This window comes from Coregonus clupeaformis, chromosome 32 (genome assembly GCF_020615455.1).
Source record: "Coregonus clupeaformis isolate EN_2021a chromosome 32, ASM2061545v1, whole genome shotgun sequence".
In the NCBI taxonomy this organism is placed as follows: domain Eukaryota; kingdom Metazoa; phylum Chordata; class Actinopteri; order Salmoniformes; family Salmonidae; genus Coregonus; species Coregonus clupeaformis.
In genome coordinates this window covers 3,771,869-3,778,327 of record NC_059223.1, presented here as the reverse complement: position 1 = coordinate 3,778,327, position 6,459 = coordinate 3,771,869, and the positions used below count along the sequence as shown (strand labels likewise).

The following is a 6,459-nucleotide window of genomic DNA, read 5'->3' as shown; positions in this document are numbered from 1 at the left end:
TCGCTTTGTCATTATGGGGTATTGTGTGTAGATTGATAAGGTAAACATTTTATTTAATCCATTTTAGAATAAGGCTGTAACGTAACAACATGTGGAAAAAGTCAAGGGGTCTGAATACTTTCTGATTGCACTGTAGATATGAATCTTAATATAGAATATAGAGAGAATGACATTAAATACATGAGGGACATTGAATCACCTCAACAGTAGAGTAGACCACTTTTGCAGCTTCAAAATGACTAACACATACACTACCAGTCAAAAGTTTGGACACACCTACTTCAAGGGTTTTTCTTTATTATTTTTTTGTTTTCATCCCAGCAGAACATTGTCATTCAGTTGTTGCTTGGGCCCATGAGGTTGAATATATGCACTATAAATATATATACAGTACCAGTCAAAAGTTTGGACACACCTACTCATTCAAGGGTTTTTCTTTATTTTTTACTATTTTCTACATTGTAGAATAAAAGTAAAGACATCAAAACTATGAAATAACACATATGGAATCATGCAGTAACCAAAAAAGTGTTAAACAAATCAAAATATATTTTATATTTGAGATTTCTCAAATTGCCACCCTTTGCCTTGATGTCAGCTTTGCACACTCTTGGCATTCTCTCAACCAGCTTCACGTGGAATGCTTTTCCAACAGTCTTGAAGGAGTTCCCACATATGCTGAGCACTTGTTGGCTGCTTTTCCTTCACATGTTGTGTTTATATTTTGGTTCAGTGTAAATCATAAAATATTTGTTTCTGTGGCAAGTTGAGAGCCATACAGTAGTTGATCATCACAACTTATTTATACTTATCTGTACAAAATATAATTGGTTAATTGGTTTGACTTGATTATGTACAGTACACCTGGGGCAATGGACATTCAAGAGAATGGACATTTACAGAATGTTCAGATAGAAATGTATTGTACAGATCAAATATGACTGTCGGATAGATTGGAATAGTATAGGAGATTGTGTGTGCTCTATTCATTCTATTTATATCTTCAACATGCTGTTCCAGATACAGCCCTGCCATTAGCTGTAGGCAGCCAATCCAATAGTTTCAGAAAAGTAGTCACTTACTGAGATCTGTATTCAAATATTTATTTTATAGTAGTTGATTTCTCAGGTCTGTATTCAAATTGTTTTGAAAAGAAGTCACTTTCTGAGTTCTGTACTCAAATAGTTGTCAAAAGTAGTACTTCTTTGGGATCTGTATTGAAATAGTTGTAGTCATCAAATCAGGACATTCACATTTCTTACGATATGACGGTATTTGACTGTATTTTATGTTTTTGTGTAATAAAAGTTATAAGTATTCAGGACCCTAGGGTGGTTTCAATGGGGCATTCTCCATTCGGGCTGTTTTATACGGTTCAATCCAACTTCAATCAAAAAAATTAATCTGCATTTTCATCCATTTCTGCATTTCCTGCACTTTTGTTATAATTTCCACAATGTGTCACGTAGGGCTGCATGATGGATATGGGCAAACAATCTAGGCCTACAGTAGGGTGTTAGGGGTGCTATCACTTGTATTCCATGGTATACAGAACACTTCATTTCATGAGGATAGGACTTACCATTGCTGAGCTATCTTATTTTCAAGTTATTGGAAAAGGTCAAAAAGGTCGCGGACAGGTCAGTGTTAATCCCTAGTCAATAATAGCACCACATGGCACCAAATCACCTGTCTGGATTCTTAAATGCAACACGTTTTGTCCAATATCTCAAGATAGGGTGGTCATATTGTTATGTCATTTTCAGGGCTGATGTAGAACACAGAGATGATTCAAATAACATTAACATTTAAATGCTATATTATGTGAATTAGGCAGTACGGTATACATAATTACAGTAATTTAAGCCCAATCATTTAAGGTAGGGTGGTCATATTATGAACAAATCTTCATTTATGCAAAACTGAAAGTTTGTAACAATTTGTGAAATTTATGAAATTAGAATACAACTACTTTATTCAAATTAGATACTTAATACACACACGTCTCAGCATCCCCACACACTCACATAGCACCCCCACCATATCACACATAGCCTAACACAGACACACACAGCCTAACCCAGACACACACACTTCTCACTAAGTCTGAACTGTAAGACAGAAGGCTACTAGTAAAAAAAGATAGGTGTAGGCCTACCTTAGAAGTAAGCTGAGTTGGGTTACATTCTAATGTTATTTTTGGTGTTGATGAGTTACTATGGTGATGGGAGGATAAACTGCAGCAAATAATTAGCCTAGGTACAGAAGTTACAGAGTGATCTGCCTGCTAGCCAGCTGCACAGAAAGATAGATGGGACACATTTTCAATTCACTGGTATTTAGCTATGTTTTTATCGATTGTAGGGCTGCAGCCACTGAATTCTGGTAGTTTTTACTTGAAAGAATAAAACCATCAACCACAAAATTTGCTGCTGGCACAGTACAGCCAATGCTGCGCAGCGCTGCCTTTCGCCCGGCTCGTTGCCTCACCGAACGGCGTCAGGCACTCCCACACAGCTACTGTAGTAAGCTAGCACTCGTCATGGAAATGGGGGTGGCGAAACGTGAATTTGGACCAGTCCCTGACAACCCATACATCAAAAAGTAGCTACGAAGCTCAACTTTGTAACCTGCTGTTTTTTAGTGTCTCTGAACACATCTGAATGACAGAAGTAAAGGGCAATCGTTTTAACTTATATTTCAGTCAAAAGACGTCCAATGACGTGAAACAACCTCAGGACTTTCCCATACTTCTTGGCAATACAATGCCACATAACATTTTAGTTGTCACATTTACATTTTACATTTTAGTCATTTAGCAGACGCTCTTATCCAGAGCGACTTACAGTTAGTGAATACATTTTTTTTTTATACTGGCCACCCGTGGGAATCGAACCCACAACCCTGGCGTTGCAAACGCCATGCTCTATCAACTGAGCTACATCCCTGCCGGCCATTCCCTCCCCTACCCTGGACGACGCTGGGCCAATTGTGCGCCGCCCATGAGTCTCCCGGTCGCGGCCGGCTGCGACAGAGCCTGGCTGCGACAGAGCCCGGTCACATGTTCTATAAACAACAGGTGTAGACTAACATTGAAATGCTTACTTGGGTAATTCTTCAACTATGGTACTCTTTGAGCTAGACAGTTTCAGAAAATAAAAACATTTCTACAAACAATTTTTTAGTATCAGTTGGTTTCTCAATCTGTCTGGAAACCTTCCCTGAAGTTGGCTGTGATGATTTGTATTTACTAATATATATTTTTTGCCATTTTTATCTGACAGTCCAAGAAAACGGTCATTTCCATCACATAACAAAACATGTATTTTTAAGAGAAAATAATGAAATATCTTCTGTTATAAATATATTTGATTAAATAGCACACACATATCTGTTCAAATTTGTAATTTATTATTTTTTTCAGAAATGTAACTGTAAAGATTTTACAATGTTTACACTAAAAAACACCTAAAACTAGGTCAATGGAACATTTCATTTTCTTATCATAGCTCAAAATCATATATTTCTCAAAGTGTATACACAAATCTTAGCCCTAACTGCACAATTATCAACACCACTGAATATAGTTGGTTTGATTGTATGTTTTTTATATGTTTTACTTTAAAATATGTGTTGTGGTGGAAATGACATGGCGTGGCGGAAGAGACAGTGTGTGGCGGAAATGACAGATAGGCAACTTCCAATTAAAAACAATTTTTCTACTGCTCTATGTGGTGAACCAGAGCAAATCAATAAGCAACAGCATTTGTGAACAAAAACATATCACCAATATTTTTAAATTAAAAACAATCCAAAAAATGAAAAAACATGAATTTGTGTTAAAAATCAGCAAATCATTTCTTCACTGTTTTCTACATGCTGAACTAGAGCAAACTAGTACAAACTAGAGCAAACCCTTTATGTCATCATTACCTTAACATAACCTTAATATAACCAGTTGAATAACAGATAAAATAGGCAATATATTTTGAAATTGAAAACTTATATGCCTATGCTGAACCAGAGCAAACACTCTGTACTTAAACATTACTGTCATGTGTGTTATATCGTAAATCCATGTACTGTCAAACGTAATCATGTGGAATAACAAGTTGAATCTGACTAAATAGACATTGTATTTGCTAAATACTGTATCTGTCAAACTTTCATATGGGCCAGAGGTTCAGTTATGTTTCATGGTCAAGAACAGAGCATATTTCTTTCCAAACTGTTGGCTCCACCATCACATGCCTCTTTGTTACTGGTTGAGGCTCTGGGACCAGCCTGATCACATCTTCTGGCCGGTACCAAATAACATCGTCTCTCATAGGCCAGAAGAACTTGTTTTTGCCAATATGACTCATGGTTCTCACCAGAGCACAACCCTCAGGGTCCACATCCTGTATAATGCCAGGGTAAGGATCCCCATCATACCGTACCACACACCAACTTCCAATCAGTCCCTCATACAGGTCTATGATGGGTTGAGATGTGCTGGTAAGTGTGCTTGAACTTGGTGATCCCAATGCAGTCTCCATGTTCTGTGCTCCCAGTATGTTGACTTTTTTGAGGGCATCCTCAAGCCTTTGTTTAATGTCATTAAGATCTCTGTACACCTTTGCTTTTGCCTTCGCAACCTTTTTTCTCCCTCTTTTCCTCTGTGGAGTTCTCTCTGGTGTAGGCTCACACAGCTGAGGTGTTTCAGGGATGTCTTCTGCATTAACACTCATGTTGTCTGGTGATGGTGGTGGTGTTGTATGTGCCATGAAACTATTCACTGCTGAGACCATTTTCCATTTCCCTACGTCTGTTTCGTTGAGAAATTCGCCACTGTCTTCTCATTTTTCGTTGTTCTCTTTTTCGGCATTTCTGTCACAGATTTAACAACACCTTGTTGCTTTTCTTCAGGTATCTTTCTCTGTCCTTCTTGAGGGACTCTGCATATTTAAGTGGATCTGATTTTATTCTTTCTCTGTATGATCTTGACCTCTGTGCTGTGGTATTGCTTGCCATCTTAAAGAAAGAGCCAAGACATCATGTCAAACCTACTTATCTATTGTTCTCTTATTTACCAACAATATTGTAATATTGTTAAAACTGTTTTTGAATTTAGTATCAGTATTATAGCCCAAATAATTTGCTGTTTAGCACGAACAATGTCATTTCCACCACAACCTGTCTTTACCACCACAATGAACACCGTGGTGGAAATGACTGTGGTGGAAATGACATTTCCCACTTTCCCTCTAAAATCTCATGCTATGTTAGCCTGCTAATATTAGTTTTAGAGTTAGCATTAAATATACACAAATTACACATTATTAAATTAAATGTATCCAGTTATTTTTACGTCCATGTGAAATATGAGCTGTTTGGAAATGACAACCAATAAACATACTCTCAGTTTTACTCATATTTACCTTGATTTTTCTTCTTTTCATTACCCCCTGTAGAGGACACCATTTCATCCAGCCATGTGTTCCACTGTGGAGTTTCTGTTGCTATGGTTACTAAATATACAAACCTAAAACACTGATCCCAGGATTCTATTTTGTACAGTGTGGTGGAAATGACAGTGACCCCAAGGGACAAGGGTTCTATTTATGAAAAATATAGGAAAATGTGAATATGTATCACAATATATAATATGTAGAATTGAAATAAATGGTATTTTATCATTTGTACTTGAAATCTACATTATTTAAATATTTAATTTAGAATTAAGCGAGGTTGAAGATACAAAGTCTGGCTTAGGGACAGAGGGAAAACAGTAAAAACCATGCATAAAAGGCCTCATATTATATAATAAAAAGAATGATTGAGCCATGATAAATTTTTTATAAGTTCCCCTTAGGGTGGAGTAAGTATGACAAAAACAAAAAAGAAGAAATGTTTTTTAGTTTTTATTATTTCATCCAGGGACAAGAAAAGTACCATAGTTAAAGAATCACCCACTTACGGGTCCCTTCCCAATAATGTAGAGAGCAAAAAAGAGAAATAACAGAACAATAAAAACACAAGGAATTGATGCACAATGAGTAACGATAATTTGGCTATATACACAGGGTACCAGTACCCAGTAATGATAATTTGGCTATATATACAGGGTACCAGTACCGAGTTGATGTGCAGGGTTACGAGTTAATTGAGGTAGATATGTATACAGTGAGGGAAAAAAGTATTTAATCCCCTGCTGATTTTGTACGTTTGCCCACTGACAAAGAAATGATCAGTCTATAATTTTATTGGTAGGTTTATTTGAACAGTGAGAGACAGAATAACAACAACAAAATCCAGAAAAACGCATGTCAGAAATGTTGGACGAGAGTCAGAGTAGTAGGATTCGATCTTAGTCCTGTATTGACGTTTTGACTGTTTGATGGCTCGTCGGAACTCGTAGCGGGGTTTCTTATACGCGTCCAGATTAGTGTCCCGCTCCTTGAAAGCAGCAGCTCTAGC

At 37.0% G+C, this 6,459-nt stretch overlaps 1 long non-coding RNA gene across 1 annotated transcript; it reads right to left on the bottom strand.

Annotated features, from left to right (window-relative positions):
• Positions 1–4,898: 4,898 nt before the first annotated feature.
• Positions 4,899–5,819, bottom strand: LOC121568152. The gene is made up of 2 exons (XR_006657701.1): positions 5,421–5,819; positions 4,899–5,013 (listed from the first exon to the last, which is right to left on the bottom strand). It is a non-coding gene; the product is annotated as an uncharacterized LOC121568152 (long non-coding RNA).
• Between the last annotated feature and the right edge of the window lie 640 nt (positions 5,820–6,459).